Raw genomic sequence first — 19,260 nt, 5'->3', positions numbered from 1 at the left:
AGAATTCTTGCAAGAAAATCGATACAGGTGGGACGGGTCCCTCTTTGACGAAATCCCTCCTGGTTTCCACAGGCACATTACGGACTGGTTCAAGGGAATTTCAGAAGTCATTCTACACTTCAGTCAAAGTAATCTAGGCTACGCAGAGGATAGACCCCTGTGAGATAATGACTTAAACCCCTATCAGGGTATATTTAGGGGCAGAGATAAGGAAAAAGCGCTGACAATTAATATGAAGAGTGTAAAGAAAATCAAGAGAAGGTTGAGAAAATATAACATCTAGCTAGAGAAGTTGTTGGTACCAACTTAAAGCTAGATTGAGACTATTGGACAGTAGAGCGTTTGAGCAGCGATTTGTTGGAGCACGCTCATATTTGTTGTGTTTACATTTTTTGGAAAGCACCAGTAAGTATTGAAAGTCAATTGAGACTTGTCACAATGGAAGATGTTACTCCTTTGATGCACTTGTGTAAAATCCTGCCAAAGCACATGCCTAAACTCAAACAGTATAGTGCGGAATGGGTGAAAGGCACGGCAGATAAGATGCTCGTGCCGTGACTACAAGGGGAATCTTTGGCAAAAGCGGTATTGCAACACATGACCACATACTTGCACGCTGCATACATGAGAAATATATTAGAGAAGAGGTTAGCTATTCTAGAGATTTGGAAGATGTACCAGGAAAAGAGAGAGGGTCCGCCACCTGAGAATTGGATGCTTAATCAGTGTAAAGAGGAAGGTGTCGAGTCTTCTGCTCCCCTTGCCTTGCTTGAAGTAAAAAGCGTTAATACAGAAAGCGCAGGATTGTATTCCTTAAATGAACTGAAAGTGGCGACAAGGTATAGTAATCCAATATACGAACCGCCTGCTTATAGCAGTGACAATAGTCCAGTGGAGACAAAGAGAAAAGAGGAGACCTTTAAGGTCTTACAAAATAGGGAAGAGAAAGGTGAGCGATCAAACCTATTGACAGATATAGAACGAGAAATTAAGAGATGGAAAGGAGAAAAAGATAAAGCTGACGAGGTAACCCTCATACAGAACAAATGGATGGGAGGACAGATATTGCTTAAGCTAGATGGAACAGGTATCGAGGAAGTTAGACAAAGGGAAGATCGAGATAAGTAAGATATGAAAGATGGAACGAGAAAAGAGATTAAAAGAAGATGAGCAGAAAAGGAAGCACCAACAGCGGCGAGAACAGCTTTATCAGGAGGAGCAACAAAGGAAAGAAGAAAGGGCAGAGGAACAAAGAAAGTATGATAACACACAGCAACGGAAGAACGGGATACACAGGACAGAAAGAGAGAAGAAGAGGAAGCACAGAAATTAAGAGATAAGAGGATACAGAGACGAAAGGAAGAAGAAGAAAGAAGAGCAGGGGAAAGGAGAGAAGTGAGAAAGGAAGAAGAGTTAGGTGGGAAGCAAGAAAGCAGAGAGAAGTAGTTGAAGAATTAGAATGAAAAAGGAGACAGCGAGAACGCGAGATTGATCGCATTGAGAATTAATTAATGGAGCCAAGTCCAGTTCCTACCGTTACAGGGTGCAACATCAGGACCATCTAAAGTTACATTAGATGAGGATTTCCATATAGGGAGCATCGGAGATAGGATCGATAAAGCCTATCAAGATTTAAGAGAAAGAGGTAAATCGAAAAGCCGAGGAAGGGGAGATCGATTTATAATCTCCCAATCACAAGGTGAAGAGGGAAGCTCATTTGGTTCTGAGCATAGGGCTCTGTCTTTAAGTAGGGTAACCTTAGACAAGGGTGGAAGAGAGGAGAGACATACTAGTTGGGGACTAGACATTTCAGATGAAGAGAGAGAATCCTTCAGTGGGGAGGGAAGGAGCACGTGTGCCCCAGAGGGAGGCTTACAGGCAGAAAAGGGAGTAAGATGGTCTGATTTAGAACAACCTAAAGATACGACACCAGATCCTATAGCATGTCCAGAGCAGCCTAAAGGACGATCATATAGCAAAAGGGGAGAATTGCTGCCATATGTAAACCGGTTAAGGTCCCTGCCAGAAAGAAGGCGGTCAGGAAGTATTGTTCCTACCATGGATAGATAGACGATGGGAGCGGATTGTGGAATAGGATTTATACAGTTTTCCCTAGTGGAGAAGGGGGGGGCGAGACCACAGTATATTCCATGGCCACAGATGGACAAGGATAATTTAAGGTGCAAACTCACCATCTTAAGGGCGGGTGCGGGAAAATGGATGAGTTAGAAAAAATGACCGGATTAAGTACCTTGGCAATAGGGGCTATCAAGGGTCTCTCCAAGCAGCTATTCGTGGGGAAAGAGCAGATGACATTTGAACGAGAGCAGGTTATTCGAGTGTCATAGCACAAAGGATGGTGCACGATGGAGCACCATTTAATAACTGTAGGGCAGATGTTTGGAGAGCCCTTAGAGTACACTATCCTGATGTATCAGATATGGGTGTGATTATGACACGAAAAATAAAGGAAGATGAAGATCCCCTTGCTTATATTCAAGACATTCAAGAGCGCTGGTCTCTTGAAATGCGTGAGCTGTGGAGTAAAACAGTGGCTGTATTTTACCACATTTTGTGTCAGGGATTGCCTCAGCTGGTACAAAGACAACTTAAGAAGTTAGTGGGAATGGAAGCAAAACCGTGGCCTGAAATACAGTTGACTATAGTGCATCACTGTCGGCTGTTACAGGAGAAGAATAGAAAGAAAGACAATGATAGAAAAATTGAGGAAGCTAAGTTAGTCCAGAAAAAACTGTCAAAATACGCCATAGAAGGGGCAGTACTGACAAGCGGTGGATTCATTGAAGGTGACTAATCAGCGCCCGATGAAACAAGGAGGAAGTGGGTTTATACCACAAGGTAGAGGCATGGGTTATAGAGGAAGGGGTGGATTTCAAAACACTCAAAGTGGGCTTCAGAATGAGCAGAATGAGAATCAGAATGTGCAAGGAGGATTTAATCAAAGAGGGCTAATTAGACGAAACCCTCCTATATGTTGGACGTGTGGAATGACAGGACACATTGCGCACAAATGTGGGAGCCAAGGATATGTACGAAATGGTCAATACCCAGGAGGGGGGGACAGCTTATCCTCCAGCAAATAGCTCACAGGATTTGCCCGGGATCAGACAGTGTATCGGCCAGAAGCACCACAACAGGTACAGCAACCGCAGCAATTACAGCAAGAATCATTGAATCCACTGCAAGGGCAGTCGCAGCACGCCCCCATGCAGACACAACCGAATGCAAATACAGGACAGTTATTGGCACCCAGTATAGGGGGTGTCACAGTGGTAGGAGGGAATCCTTTTACAGGTACAGGGTATGTATGTATCCACAATAGGACGGCTCACAGGGCAACTTGATGTGTTCAGTACTATCCGTGACACCAGACCCCCAAGAGGAACCAAGGGTTGATGTGACGATAGGAGGCAAATCCTTTTAATTTTTAGTTGACGCTGGGGCAAATCATTTGTGTATACGAGAGGGAAAATACTGATTGTCGGGAAATGCCATGAATGCTCAGGGATACTCTGGAGCTACAAGTCGAATTGCTTTTACTGACGAATTACCAATCTTTATAGGAGAATGTAATATGTCTGTTCCATTATTGTATTCACGGCAGACACCAGTTAATATTCTGAGAAGAGACTTGATGACAAAACTTAATATGATGTTTTCTTTTACTGATGAAGGTATAGTGTACTCCACTCCTGGGATACACTATATGAATGTGGGTGAGTTTATATTAGCATTTACAGGGCAAATGGTTCTGCGAGAGGTGATGATGGAGCCCGAAATTTTCCTTTATGGGGTGAGCATTCTGTTAACATGGCTACCTGGATAAGTGGGAAGGACTATGAGGATACCTAATGGATTTCTGTTTAGACCACAGGTACCTATGGATGAGGAGAGTGGACAGACTATTCCCACAGAATTAGATGCAGCCATAGTATGAGAGGAAATGGTAATGCTTGAAGGCACAGATGATGAGGGTAGACCATGGAGAACAGTAATTGCCATTGGGGAAGAGCACAGATTGACTTGCGTCACTGACGATGACATGTTTAGAGATGATCCATCAGACAATGAAGTGGTGTTCTTTATGAGCATTATGTATTGGGTCAGAATAGAGAAAAGGGGGATCCTGCAGCGCGTGGCAATAATGCGACAGCGTCCAGCATTTTTTGTGTGAAGATTTGGAAAAGGTGCCAAGTGTTTTAGGGACTACAAGTCCCTATGACATAGGCCTATTAAAAGGAGTGGGAGAGGTTAGGATAAAACTGAAAACCAGGAGCAATTTTACCTCGAGTGAGGCAATACCCAATGTTTCGAGAGGCAGATGAGGGCATTTTTGAGACTATCTCAGCATTGATGAAGCAAGGCATTCTGGTACCGTCCCGCAGTGTACCCTGTGAAGAAGAAGTGCAAATTAGTGACAGGAAGACGAATGAGAATGCCTTTGACTCCTCCATCGAGGAGAAGTGATACCCAGAGTTCTGCAAAACTGTTAGGAAATTAATGAAATGAGTACTTAACATGTTTGACCGCTAGTATCTCTGCCATTTCAGACCACTCAAGTGGCAGGGGGGGTTTGATCTCAGAACACAGAACACAGATGAAAACGATTCAGCAGCCAGAGTTTCTAAACTATTATCAGCACCCAGGTTGTTTATTGGTGAGACAGTGCTGATCGGGAACTTTACTAGAAAGTAGCACGAACCTAGATCTGTTGGCCCTTTTATCATGGAAGACATTACTCCCTCTGCAGTAAAGGTTCAAGGCAGAAGAGCCTGGTCCATTTTAGTGATGTTAAAACTTGCACTGGAGGGGCTGAAGCACCCCTAGCAATCAATTCAGAAGCAAGACAAGAAGAAGAATTTCAGCACGTGGAGACTCGATCGATGACGAGGAAGAAGGACGATAAACCAACTGACTAATCGATAAGTGCAGATTTGCACTTGGACTGTGTCCCTCACGAACAGTCCTTATAGATATTATAGCAGGCATGCAAATCCATTTCTTGAGCCACAAAGTTCTTTGAAAATTAACTTTAGACAGTTGTTGACATATTGTGGATATGATTGAACAGCAACATTTGATAAGAAATTGGAAGCGTGAACAATATACTGATTCTTTTCGTACAATGCAATTGTTTGGTTGAATCTATGGTTTTGACAAACCACGATGCCCATAGGATCCTACTTATTGTTTTCATATTTATTCTTAGAGCTTATCCTGCTCTTGTTGGGCATAGTGTCAACATACCTACTTTTCTGCATGATCCTAAAAAAATGTCCCTTCGATAAGGAGGCTGCTTACAGCAATAATTGAAAAGATTCTGCAGCTACCTGATTTACCTGAACTGCCTGATTAAAAAGGTATTCACCTTCCTTAAAGTAGTATACAGGCATGATGAGGAATCTTGAAAATGACACGATTTCAGAGAATGAGCAAACTCAAGAAATACCAGAGTGGCACAAATGGTGTCGATTAATATTCTGGTGCATCTTTGTTTTCCTGTTTCTCCTGGTCCACACTCTTTACTTTATTGGTCAAGGAACAGTGGAAACTCTTTTGATTCTCCCTACTCTAGGAACGTGTGCAGATTTTCCCATTCCAGATGAACCTAGGTCTTGAGTGCTTTCTGCCCAGAGCAGAGCTGCTTTAGAGTTGTTTCCATCGGCTGCAACACTTTTGTTGGGAAGTCACAAGAGAAATGCAGAAGACGATGATAATGGGATTAACACATATTTAGACAGTAAAGCACATTTGGGTAATAACATGAGGTATCAGCACATGAAAAAGGTGGGTGAAAGAAATTCTAAGGAGGGTTGCTACGTATGCTCTCTCGCACCTTATGCCATTAGTAGTGGCTGAACTTTGATTCCCAGAGAAGTACCAGAGTATGATAGAGGATGTCTTGTCCACCCTGCTGCATGCATTACATGAAGACAATTGGACCACCCTGCGATGGAGATCAAAATGGTTGTTCCGATTCCAAGATGATTATATTAAGACTACACAAATGGAAAAGGAGCCTGCATGGAAGAGCAAGATGCTCACAAGGCGAGCGGCTGATCTTCAGGCCCTTGTATCCTTTGTTAGAACCACATGCGGTGTGGCCCCGGAGGCCGACCTCTCTGTGCTATCCCGCTCATTGCGAGAAGCAGCTGATGAGGTGGCTTCCTTAAGGTATATTTACCGCAAAGGCTTCCGTCCAAACCCTGGTTTTCCGAACAGCTTACATCAGCCCGTCTTCAGCTAAGACGGACTGAACGGAAATGATGTAAAGCTTATGACCCCTGTCTTCAGATCCCAATACAAAGCCTATACAGCTACCTATTCCGCAACTATTGTGGCCGCGAAGAAATCTTATTTGGCAAAGAAAATCGAGCTAGCCCTTTGTAAGCCCAGAGCACTATTTTCCGTGGTGAAATCACTGACATCTACAAGTGATCTGGTGCCTATGGTGAATCCATCCCAGGAACTCTGCGACTCTCTGGCTCAGTATTTTACTACTAAAATTGTGACCATTCGAGCCAGTATATCATCAGCAGTGATGGCATCTGCCCATGTGAGGGAACCGCCAGTCTCAAATCGCCTGGCTGCACCCGCAGTATGCCTAAATTTGCAGTCTGAAAGCTCTACCGCAATCCACCAACTTAAGTCATCAGCTCTGTCCGATTCAGTACCTCTGGCAGTAATGAAGGATATTTCCCCAGATCGTCTGAGTGAGATCACAGTGGCTATTAATAATTCCTGAAAGATGGGCATCATCCCTCAGAAACTGAAGGTTGCGACAGTGATTCCCCTTCTAAAAAAGCCTTAGCTAGACCCTACACTTCCCGTCCTATTTCACTCTTAAATATTTTTATGAAACTCTTGGGAGTCCCTGATATCACCTTTACTGTCATCCTTTATGCAGTCCTCTGAACTTTTTGATCCCGCTCAGTCGGGCTTTAGGCCTGGTCATGGAACAGAGAGTGTTTTGGTGTCGATTCAGGTTGATGTGGCTAGGCTGGTTGATGCAGGGGGGGGGTTGGTGCTCTGATTTTACTCGATATTTCCGTGGCTTTTGATACCGTGGACCACCCTACCCTGTAGGCCCGCTTAGCTGAGCCGGGAATCTCTGGTCAAGTATTGCCCTGGTTTGTCTCTTTTCTAGCTGACAGAACCCACATACTCTCACTCCCCCCTTTTTTCTCATATCATTGCACACCTGGTTGGGGGGTTCTGCATATCTATATCTGGCCATTGGTGTGTCTCATCCGCTCTTTCGGCATTTGGTACTAATCATATGCAGATGACACTCAGATGCTGATTCATTTAGATCTTGAGCAGGCTGAGGTGTCATCATGCTTGCATCAGTGCCTATCAGCTGTGGAAGACTGGATGAACCACAATTGGCTAAAGATAAATGGAGACAAGACGGAGGTGTTGGTGGTGGGCTTTCCCCCTGATCCTACACTATGGGTGTCTTCTTTTTGGTCTTCTTCTCTTGGCCCTCTCCCTGACCCGGCTGTTACAGTAAAGGATCTAGGAGTGGTCATCTCCTCCACTCTTTCCATGGATGTGCAGGTGTCGGCCGTGTGCAAATCTGCTCATTTTCATCTGAAGATACTGAGAAAGGTACTCCCCCTCTTACGTCAAAATCTTAGGCCACCCGTGGTGGCGGCCTTGGTCCTGAGTCGCCTGGACTATTGCAACACACTTTATCTAGCCCAGCCTAAGGGCACTATCCAGAGGCTTCAGTACCTGCAAAATTTGGCTGCACGAGTGGCAATTGGATCCCCGTAAGGGGCACATATCTCGTCAGTTTTGCGCTCCCTGCACTGGCTGCCTGTTGCCCAACTTATTAAGTTTGAGGTACTCTGCCTGGTCCACCAGGCCATGCACGATCTAGGCTCTGAATATTTGCGGGCTTAAATTTACCCGATATTTCCCCAATCGGACACTACGATCAGCTTCGGCTGTCCTGCTCTCTGTGCCAACTTTCCACTGTTCTCAAATTGGAGGCCAGGCCTTTTCGGTGGCTGCTGCCCAATTATGGAATGACCTGCCACTTCCACTAAAAAAACCTGCCCAACCATTTTGCGTTCAGAAAGGCCCTGAAGACCCACCTGTTTTAGATGGTATTACCAGATTGTTCTTCCTCCCTCTGTGATACCTTTGGGTGACCGTGCACTTTACAAGTGTTCTTAACATAACATAACATCACATAACACATAACCTAGGGCAGGACAGGATGATGAAGTAGCCATAACAGAAATTAAGAGAATGGACTGTCCGGTTAAAAATGAGCGGGCTAGAGAGACCACTAGGGGGCACAGAAGGCAATGGCTGCCTGACGCACAGCTCCGAGCCCTGTGGGGTAACAAGAGATGATTAAGAGCTGATCCCGAACGAAAAAAGAATAAGAATGACTATTTTTGTGTGTCGGAAACGTGTGGGAATGAGAAGCTGTCCAGCCGGAGGGTGAAATTCTGGCGTTTAGCAGCATACTTGAGGCTGGCCCATCCCCCCGCAGTGCACCAAAAAATGGCAGACGGCTGGAATGGAAGAAGCGCCCAACCGCGTTGTGCACTGGTGAGTGGATATAGGGGCTGAGGGTAACTGAAGAGATCCGAAGCAACCTGCCGGAGCCTGGAGGCAAGCTGCAGAAAGCACTCGCCGGCAAAACTAAGGAGCTGACATCACCAGCAGATAAAGCTGTGATAACAGCGAGGAGAATACCAGAGCTTGTGAAACGAACAGAGCGAGGGAAAGGATCAGGAGGAAGTCCCCAGACCGGGCAGCCAACGCGAAAGAGAAGAGAACCCTGATGCTGCACGAAAGAGCACCGGAGAAAGGAGAGGCCTTGCGGCTATGGGAGAAGCAGTGAGGAGAGGGAGATGTATGGGAGGCACACGGCAGTGACTGTGAGGAGGTAGAAGCCTGAGGAATCACTGGCTTCTGCGGCGGGGAGACACTAACAAGCACGGAAAGGAGTTGTGTTCGAGGAGGTGCCAAGACAAGGGTGAACCCGTGGATCTACCTGTCACTGTGCGGTGCAGTTATCAGAAAGGGCCCAGGAGAGGCCTGCCACACCGAGAGACCCTGCGCGCTGGGGCTGCACAATGCAAACCCTCGACCGGCTGGAAGGCTCCAACAGCAAAGTGCCCTGGAGAACCCCCGGAGAGGAATCACACAGGTCCTGAGGCAGTCATTATACACAGGGGAGCAGAGGAAGCTAATCTCCCAGCAGGGTGCGTGAACTTGGGGGCCCAAGGAAAAGAGTGGATCCCTTGTAAGGGTGGCAGAGACACCGCACCCCAAGTGATCTCCCGGTCAAACGGAGAGCCGAGGAGCAGGATCCCAACCCTCCATTAAGGCAACTCCCATATGAAGAGATGAGGCATTGAGCACGGGCTAAGGCCCCAGGAGGGGAAACTAAGAAGCCACAAGAGAGCCAGAGAAGCCCGAGGCGCATACAAGGAGTAATACAAAGGGCTGGGCTGAGGGGCCTTTAACTGCCGGATCCACGTTTGCATACATGGCAAGAGGTGAGGGAGTCGAGCCAGCTGAGGAGAACACGGCCGCCCCCGCGAAGAGGAACAGCCGAGGAACGGGAGAGAATAAATCAGAGAGCACTCCGCAAGGAGGGACAAAACCCCCTGTGGGAGAGGAGTCGGGTAGCAGATGTAATTGCCTCCCAGGACAAGCACAGGGGACAGGTCAAGGTGAGCTGCCCACTACGCTGCAGGCGCTTCTCCCTACTACTAGTAAGGCCAAAATTCCCACAGAGCTGCCACAAACAAGTTACCCTAAAGCAGCGGCACCCAGCAATGAGGCTTGGGCCCGACCGATAAAGAAAGGAAGCCCAGAAACTAATGCCCAGCCATCAAGAACCCAAAGCAGTACCTCGGAAACAAATGCCCTGGATGTCAGCATCAAGTGACAAGTTGGCAATGGCCGCGCCCACCACCAAGGACGACACCACAGGGATCATGGCGGAAAATAAGGCACTCCGGTTAAACATCTAGACATCAATCACGGAAATAAGTGGGTAGGTGGAACAAATAGAAGGGAAAGTGGAGAACCTAGAGAACAACCAGCTCAATGTGGACTTGCTTGAAATGAAGCTGCACGCCAGAATGACAGACATTGAATTACGAGAGAAAGAAATGGCGCGCAAGATGGACGACATGGAAAACAGGGAAAGGAGGCCCAACCTGCGAATCCTAGGGCTCGCTGAGAGAGACGTGAGACTCTGCAGCAGGTGGAAAGAAAAGTGCAGGACATAATAGACTTCCTGTTTGAGGATAAGGCAGAAAAAGTGCTGACAATCGAAAGAGCCCACAGGGGGGCAGAGCTTTCGGAGGGGCCCCTCGCTCGATTGTGGTTAAATTCCTGAAATATAAAGAGAAGTCAGGAATCCTTATCAAGGCGAAGCAGAAACAGGACATTGAATTCCAGGGTTCCAAAATTAAACATTTTCAGGACCTCCCAAGTTTCACTCTGGCAAGAAGAAGGGCTTGCAGGCCACTCACAATGTGGCTCACGCAGCAGGCAATTTGATACAGGGGCTATACGTTCGACCTAACATTTGAATACAAAGGGGAGGACTACAGAGTCACCACGTCGGAAGAAGCCAAACAAGTTCTGAGCAGTCTAACAGATCAGTTGGACACAAGAGGTCCTGAGGGCCCACAAGCAGTCACCCGCTCGCAGATGGTGGATCAAGGAGGTACAGTCCGCAGGCAAAGAAGGGCTAAACTGGGAAGGAAATACTTCAAGCCGAATCTTGTCTCACCACCGAGAGAAGGTAGGGGAGAAGGGAGCACATAGGACATTTAAACACGATCACCAAAATCAACACTCGAACATATAAAGTGAAACATGAAATTCGAAGGTGTAATGGCTATGGGTCAGCCAATAGATGCCCCGGGGGGGCGGGGGGGTCAGTGTTTCAACCCGGGTGGCCCTCAATCCTAGGAGGCCATCTCAAACCAGGGGACCTGAGCCCATCGTTGGGGCTGTGGTTCTGTTTATGGGGTAAGTTATCATTAAAGTAATGGGAGGGGGGTGAGGGGAAGCAAACGGAACAGCAAATTCAAACGGGAGATAGGGAGAGCAAAGGGCCGCCAGCATCAGTGAGGCAGGAGGGAGCCCTACCACCTATCACAATGGGATCCAGCTTAGTGGGAACAGAGAGTACCATCACACGGTCTGGGAGATCCAGGTTAAAGGTGGGAACTCTAAATGTGAAGGGGCTCAACTCGCCAAACCAAGAGATCCCTACTGGTAAGAGAATTTGAAAGAGCAGAACTAGGTATCCTTTTTATATGGGAGACCAGGCTTAGGGCGGGAAAAGAAAGACCCTTGAGGGGAAGAATGGTGGGACAAACATTCTGGGCATCAGGGGAACAAAAGAAGGGAGAAGTGGGAGTCCTCCTGAGCAAGCGGCTCAGGTTGGAAAACCTACTAATTGAACAGTCCGCGGAAGGCAGACGCCTAATAATCCGGCGTGAATGCGAGTCCTCTCGCATCGCACTAGTTGGAGTGTATACGCCGAATCAAGGGCACCGTCCTTTCAACGAGGCTGCCCTAGCATCCCTCAGGGGGAATGGAGAAGATTTGGTCATGGTGGGGGGGGGGGGGGGGGTACTTTAACACCTAGGCGAATCCCCAAATGGACAGACAGCAGACAAGGGTAAGGAACAAGAGTGCCTCGAGGGATGAGGCCAGTAGATTTGTGGCCACGCTAGAGGAGGAGCAGTTGGTAGATGTTTGGAGGTCCTGCAACTCGGGGAAAAGGGGATACACATTCAAATCAGAGGTGCACTGCACCTTCACAAGGATTGTTTATTTGCTGATCGACAAAGAAAACAGATCCAGGGTACATGACAGTACAATACGCCCAGTAGTATGTTCAGACCATGACATTGTCACCACAGCCTTAGAACTAGAGGGGATTTGCCATAGAGAAACCAGGTGGAGATGTAACGATACCCTGTGGCGGGAAAAAATATATGCGCAGGAACTGCCCCCCTCCCAGCTCTCCTTCTCTCCACATGCCCGTAATCTTGGTCTCCATATTGACCCTCTCCTCTCTCTATCTCACCACATTTCTCTTACTGCCAAGTCTTGTCGCTTTCACCTCTACAACATCCGTAAAATCTGAACCCTCCTTACCTTTCATGCTACTAAACTTTTAATTACCTCCCTTCTCTTCTCCAGAATCTTCTATTGTTCCTCCCTTCTCTTTGGACTCCCCTCTTCTCACCTCGCACCACTCAAATCCATCTACCACTCAGCCATCCGCTCCCTCTGCCTTCTCTCACCTCTTGATTCTATCTCCTCTTCTCTCACCTCTTTAGGCCAGCTCTCTTTTCACTCCCAGCTCAAATTCAAGTTTCTCTGTCTTGTTTTCAAATCCCTCTATGGTCTTGCCCCCCCCCACCGCACCTCCCTTTCTATACCCCTTCTCGCTCTCTCCGCTCTGCTAATCTCTTCCTACTCTCTCCTCCACCTCCTCCCTGTGCCCCCTCCCACTTCCGATCTTTCCAACTCCTTGCTCCCTTCCGTTGGAACCTCCTCCCCCTTCACATCCGCTCTTCCCCTTCCTTTCGCTCTTCTCTCAAATCTTATCTTTTCAACTCACCTCCCTAACACCCTTCGTTTCCTCTGGCTCTTCCCCCTCCCCCCCTTTCCTCACCTCCTACCACTACTCTCCCTATCCCGCCCTGCCTCCTTCCCCCCACTCCCTCCTCTCTTCTAGTCCTGCTCTTCTCTCCTCTTCCTCTCACACTTATACATTCCCTCTTACTCCTGATCTTACCCCCACTAACATCTCCCTTTCCCTCTCTCTCCTCTGCCCCTCCATACTCCCTCCTCACCTCTGCATTATTGTAAATTGTTCTTTACACTGTTTTCAAGTTATGATTCAATTTCTATATTAGGCTTGATGTATTTTGCGTGTTCTCATGTAAAGCACTTTGGATTAAAGGGCTATATAAATTCAATGAAATACAAATACAATATAAGAGTATTTTCAAATTAATAACAATGGGGAGGTTGATGTGAACACGGTATGGGAGGTGGGTAAAGCGGTATGGAGGGGCCACCTCATAAGAGAAGGTTCAAGGGGCAAGAGGGAACATAAAATTCTGGAAGATAAATTAAGGGGTGAAATCATAGAACTAGCGAGGAGGCTCCATGGCCAAGTCATGTATCGTGAGGAACACCTTACAACCCTCAAAATAAAACAGGAGGAACTGAAGGCCCTGGGGATGGGAGATGTCCTAAGAAAGCTAAAGTTCTTGAAGCAGACCTTTTATGAAAAGGGGGATAAGGCGGATAAAATGTTGGCTGCCAGACTCAGGGCCCAAAGAGCAGACAGATGTGTTGAAGCTGGTGGGGAGCTGGTGCGATCTCCAGCAGAAATAATTGAACAATTTGATAAGTTCTATGGCAACCTCTACGCCACCGAGGTGGTCAGGGTGGTTAAAGAGATGGATGAATATATAGAGGCAGCAGGCTGGACTCGTCTCAAAGACATTGAGCAGGCCCTCCTGGACGCAGACATCACGGCAAATAAAGATGAGGCAGCTATAAAGAGGCTGCCGCCAGGAGGGGCTTCTGGGGAAGATGGGTTCACCATGGGTTTCTACAAACATTTTGCAGACAGCCTCTGCGCCCATTTATCTACTTTGTTCAACCACATAAGGGAGCCGGGCCGGGCCAGGCCCCACCATCATTCTCAAAGGCAAACATAGTAGTGATCCCCAGGGCAGGAAGCGACCCCGCAAGCTGCAATTCGTACAGACCGATATCGCTCCTGAATGCTGATGCGAAAGTATACACCAGAGTTCTTGGCACTCGCATGGAGGACATTATGCCCTGCCTCGTGCATGCGGACTAGGTGGGCTTCATAAAGGACAGGCAGGGAGCAGACACCATGAGAAAGACCCTGGACATAATGGAGCACACCGGAGGAATCGAAGGAAACCATGCCCTCCTCAGCATGGACTCCAAAAAAGCATTTGACAGGGTGGAATGGGAGTTCTTATGGACCGTGCTGAGGAACATGGTATTCGGGGAGACTCATATACAAGGGATCCAGGCCCTGTATAGGAATCCAAGGGGAAGGGTCGTGGTGAACAACAAAATCTCCGGGGAGAGCGTCCTAACTAGGGGAACTAGGCAGGGATGCCCCCTCTCACCGCTTCTATATGCCCTATCCATGGAACCATTAGGCAACAATATTAGAAAAGATAGGGCAATTAGAGGAATAACTATATGAGAGGTGGAGTACAAACTGGCGATGCTTGCAGACGATATTGTCCTATATGTTATGTTATGTTACTTTGCATTTATATAGCGCCTTATATACCATTGGTATGGTCTGAAGGCGCTGGTAGGTTGAACGCCCTTGGGAACCGAAGTTCAAGTCAGTAGAGAGAGTAGAGAGAGTCAAAGGTGCGTGTGAGCACCGGATATGTGTGCAGCTGGTGTGGCATTCGTGTCATAGCTGCTTCTTAGCGGTAGGTATGGTGGTTGGGAGGTCGATAGTATGTGTTCGTTCTGGCGAGAATTATCCAGACCGATCATGGCTGCGTTACGCCTGAGGAGAACGCCTGGCTGGGGGGTGTGTAACCAGCAGTGTTTAGTTAGAGTGATGGGGAGTATGAGGCAGATGTTGTTATGAGAACAGCTATACCGAATGGTGTCGTAGTATCGCTGTGTTCTATTTGAGTGGTGGTGTAAAGAAGAGAGTAAGCGTGGGGATGTGAGTATGGTGGTTTACTGAAGGTGCTTGAGATCTCGCCCACTCCAATACTTCCATGAACTTCATCCGTTCCATGTACTCCAACTGTTCCATGCATTACGACCGTTTCAAGCACTCAGACCATTCCTTTCAGTGTTCTTTCAGACATTCCATGCCCTCCAAACCATTTCATGTACGTCCCGCCATTCTGTGCACTCCAACCCGTTCCATGCACTCCAACCATTTTATGCCCTCTGCCATTTTATGCACTACTCCCGTCATTCGTTCTAGCCACGTTATCCTTTGTCCATGCATCATCCATACACATAAGTCATCTTCGTACTGATCCTTTCATTCGTTCTACCCATGTTATCCTTACTCCATGCATCATCCATCCACATATGTCATCTTCACACGTTCCATTCACTTAACTATTTGTACCACTTCCCTCGTTCCACCCACTCCACTAGTTCCCCCACTTCGCTGGTTCCAAGCACATCACCCGTTCATTCACCTACTTCATAAGTTCTACCATTTCACCCGTTCCACCTACTTCACCCATTCTACGTCAGTTCATCGGTTCCATCCACACCCTTCATCCGTTCCATCCACACCCTTCATCCGTTCCATCCACACCCTTCATCCGTTCCAACCCCATGCTTTGCCCATTCCATCCCCATACTTCACCCTTTCCATCCCCATACTTCACCCGATATAGGGCGTCCACTTCACCCGTTCACCCTATATAGGGTAGACTTTCAAGACTTTGGTACAGTGACGTTATTAGGGGCACTGTCAAATCCCGCTATGCCAGAGTGGTGTCGTTATATACACTTCTAGAATCAACTTTGTACCGAGAGGAAATTAGGCACACTTCTAAAATCAGCCAAGGCTCGTTAATAGGCACACTTCTAGGTACAACCAGGGCACGCTATCAGGTACAATTCTAAATTCCACCAAAGCACGCTATTAGGCACACTTCTAAGCTCAACTTTGCAGAAATAGGATAATAGGCAGCGAAAACAGTTTTGCAGTGGGGATGATATTAGGCAACGAAATTTAAATTTGCACAGTGAGGATATACAACTAAGGCGCACTAATGGGCACACACTTCTAGGTAAACCAAGGGCACGCTATCAGGCACACTTCTAAATTCAACCAGGGCACGATATTAGGCACCCTTCTAAAATTCCGCTTTGCACGGAGAGGATTTTAGGCGCACTTCTAAATTCAACCAATGCGCGCCGACAGGTACATTCCCAAATTCAACTTTGGACAGAGAGGATATTAGGCAACCCAATTCAACTCTGCACAGAGGAGATATCAGGCACACTTCTAAATTCAACCAGGGTGCTTTATTTTGCACACTTCTAAAATCAGGCAAGGCACGTTATTAGGCACACTTCTAAATTCAACTTTGCACAGAGAGGATATTAGGTGCATTTCTAAAATCAACCAAGGCGTGCTCATAGGCACACTTCTAAATTCAGCCAAGGCGTGCTAATAGGCACACTTCTAAATTCAGCTTTGCACAGAGAGCGTATTAGGCACACTTCAAAATTCAACGAGGGAACGCTATTAGGCACACTTTCAAAGTCAACTGGGGCACGTTAATAGGTACATTTCTAGAGTCGACCAGGGCATGTTATTAGGCACACTTCTAAGTTTAACTTTGTACAGAGAGGATATTATGCATACTTCTAAATTCAGCCAAGGCGTGCTAATAGGCACACTGCTAAATTCAACTTTGCCCAGAGAGGATAATAGGCACACTTCTAAGTTCAACTTTGCACAGAGAGGATAATAGGCACATTTCTGGATTCAACTTTGCACAGAGAGGATTTTAGGCACATTTCTAGATTCAACTTTGCACAGAGAGGATAATAGGCACATTTCTAGATTCAACTTTGCACAGAGAGGATAATATGCACATTTCTAGATTCAACTTTGCACAGAGAGGATTTTAGGCACATTTCTAGATTCAACTTTGCACAGAGAGGATAGTAGGCACACTTCCAAGTTCAGCTTTGCACAGAGAGGATAAAAGGCACATTTCTAGATTCAACTTTGCACAGAGAGGATAATAGGCACATTTCTAGATTCAACTTTGCACAGAGAGGATTTTAGGCACATTTCTAGATTCAACTTTGCACAGAGAGGATAATAGGCACATTTCTAGATTCAACTTTGCACAGAGAGGATAATAGGCACATTTCTAGATTCAACTTTGCACAGAGAGGATATTAGGCATGCTTCAAAACTCAGCGAGGGCATGCTTTTTGGCCCACTTCTAAGGTCAACCAGGGCACGTTAATAGGAACATTTCTAGAGACAGCCAGGGCATGTTTATAGGCACATTTCTAAAGTCGACCATGGCATGTTAATAGGCATACTTCTAAATTCAACTTTGTGCAGAGAGGATATTAGGCACACTTCTAAAGTCAACCGGGGCACGTTAATAGGCACACTTCCAAATTCCACTTTGCACAGGGAGGATATTAGGCGCACTTCAAAATTCAACCAAGGCACGCTCATAGGCACATTTCTAAATTCAACATTGCACAGAGAGGAAATTAGGCACACTTCTAAAGCCAACCAGGGCATGTTAATAGGCACACTTCTAAATTCAATTTTACACCGAGAGTAAATTAGACACAGTTAATGTTAAAGGACATTTGTAACGTGCACTATCACCGCCAAGGTGGTCCCCCGGTGCTCTGGCGGCTCTGAAAAAGCGATGCAAGCTAGGGTTCAGAATCTAAGTGTGGTGCATGTTAAGAATCACATTTCTATCAGGACGCGACGGAGCCAAAGTTCAGAATTCCATCGAGTGTGGCACATGCTAACAATCCCATTTCGATCTAGATGCAGTGCAAGCTAAAGTTCAGTTCCCTAGATGTGTGGCACTAGCATATGCATCACGAAGGCAACATTTGCAGTCCATTTACAGTGGTCAAAAGTCTTCATAAGTATGTATTGTTTAAGTCTATGGCAGTCTACACTATGGAAGGTAAGGTAGGGTGACAGGGACTTTCTGGAGTAGAGTAATTGCTCTACACCCCACCCATGCAACACTCACAGTTTTGTTGGTGTCTGCTGGCTTCCCTGGCTTCCTTGCGGACACCTGCTGACACTTCCTGGAGCCGCCTCTGTTGGAGCCGCCCTTGGCCTTGGGGCCCTTAGCCGCGGGGGCTGCCGGGCAGGGAGCTGCCCTGGAAAGGCCGCTTATGACAGCCAGATGGTCCAATCAGGGTAGGTGGGAGGGTTGGGGAGGCGGGAAGAAGCACACGAACAGGGAAATGGAGGCAGGGGAGGGGGCTGGGAGATGGGCTGCACACAGGCACTGGGGCACATGGAGGCCTTAAAAATCGAGTACAGCGTGGCCCAGGAGGGTCGCTAGATGGACTGCAGCTCACCTCTTCCCAATGGAAATGGGCGCCGGCACGGTGCTCGCGCCGTGTAGGTCCCAGGAACTGGTCCTCAGATGGTCCAATCAGGGGAGGTGGGAGGGCTGGGGAGGCGGGAAGAAGCACACGAACAGGGAAATGGAGGCAGGGGAGGGGGCTGGGAGATGGGCTGCACACAGGCACTGGGGCACATGGAGGCCTTAAAAATCGAGTACAGCGTGGCCCAGGAGGGTCGCTAGATGGACTGCAGCTCACCTCTTCCCAATGGCAAAGTCTGGGAAGGAAATACTTCAAGCCGAATCTTGTCTTGTCTCAGCAATGCCAGTGGTTAAGATTCAGTCTAAACCTTCCAGCCATCACCTCTTTGTTTTTGTTTCCGGTATGGGAACATGAACAGTATTCCTGATAGACCAATATTGGGCTTGTGGGCCCAGGGCCTACATGAAGTAGCCCATGGATTGGGGAGGAGCATGTTCCTTAGTGCTTTATCCATGATCCAGCATTACCGATTCCGAAGAGTGACCTGAATATTGGCGAATTCCCAAAAGCAGATGCCCATTTGAGGAGATAACTTGGATACCTCAATCAAACTAAGAGGGAGAATTTTTTCTCTGCTAAATCAATAGAAGCCTTTGATGCTATTCCATATGAACATAGGCTGTTCAGCAAGACGGCTTCAATCTTCAAGACAATCTTCATACCAGGGATCCAGACGATGGCTAATGCTAATGGTTACAGATGATTACCAGATGGGAACTCCTGCTGATGATCAACACCACTGTTAAGGGATTCAATGCGATCAAGGAGGTATTGAGGGCCATTAGACTGATGGCCCTCTAGAACAGATATGTCCTTGATATGATTACAGCAATGGATGTAGGTGTTTGCGCCAAAATCAGGCCATCATGTTGCACGTTCACACCTTCTCATGACGACGACAATGGGACCTTGACAGAGGCCATAACACTGCTAACAAACCTGCACAACAAGATGGAAGACGAGACAGAAGATATTGCAGATGACAGTCGGTTTGCATACATCTTCTCATGGGTTCCACAATGGATGGCAAATATCTTCAAGCTCTTGGGAGATATACTCATG

This window comes from Ambystoma mexicanum, chromosome 11 (genome assembly GCF_040938575.1).
Source record: "Ambystoma mexicanum isolate Mex_15411 chromosome 11, UKY_AmexF1_1, whole genome shotgun sequence".
Taxonomy (NCBI): Eukaryota; Metazoa; Chordata; class Amphibia; order Caudata; family Ambystomatidae; genus Ambystoma; species Ambystoma mexicanum.
This window is presented reverse-complemented; position numbering follows the sequence as displayed.